Raw genomic sequence first — 659 nt, 5'->3', positions numbered from 1 at the left:
CATAACAGTGTTAAGGTCAATACCGTGTTTATCGGTGAGTTCGTCTCAGGCGACAAGATTGATATTAAGACTATCACCATGAAGAATTATCCGCTTCTACCTCTTTCCGATTTGCAAGAGTGGTATGGGAAGCGTGTGGTCGACGCTACTTTAGCTTCGCTGGAGGAGTTTCAAGAGCGCGATAGCGGATGGGCGTTATCGCGAATTCTAAATTTAACGGTGAATGTGAATAAATATAATCCTATGCACGCTGGATGTCACGTCCAGATACCGCGAGAGATCGCGTTGAAGAAAGCGGTGATTAACGTGCGATCTACGGATAACGCGTGTTTCGCGTGGGCGATAGTCGCCGCTTTATATCCAGTCGAGAAACACACGGAGAGAAGCTCGCGGTATCCTCACTATTCGACGGTGCTGAATCTGGAGGGTATCGAGTTTCCCATGAGTTTAAATGGAATTACTAGATTCGAGCGTATTAACAACATATCTATTAATGTGTATACCGTTCGAGATAAGAAGGACGGGAAAAGTAGCTGCCGTATCGTTCCTCTGCTCATCACTTGTAATAAGAAGGACAGACACATTAATCTGTTGTATCTGAGCGATACGACGCAACGAGATAATACGGCGCATTTCTGGATTAAGAAGAATTTGTCTCG

The sequence above is a fragment of the Formica exsecta genome, unplaced genomic scaffold (assembly GCF_003651465.1).
Source record: "Formica exsecta isolate Colony F162 unplaced genomic scaffold, ASM365146v1 scaffold110, whole genome shotgun sequence".
Classification (NCBI taxonomy): Eukaryota; Metazoa; Arthropoda; class Insecta; order Hymenoptera; family Formicidae; genus Formica; species Formica exsecta.
Note: the sequence above shows the minus strand (reverse complement) of the source record.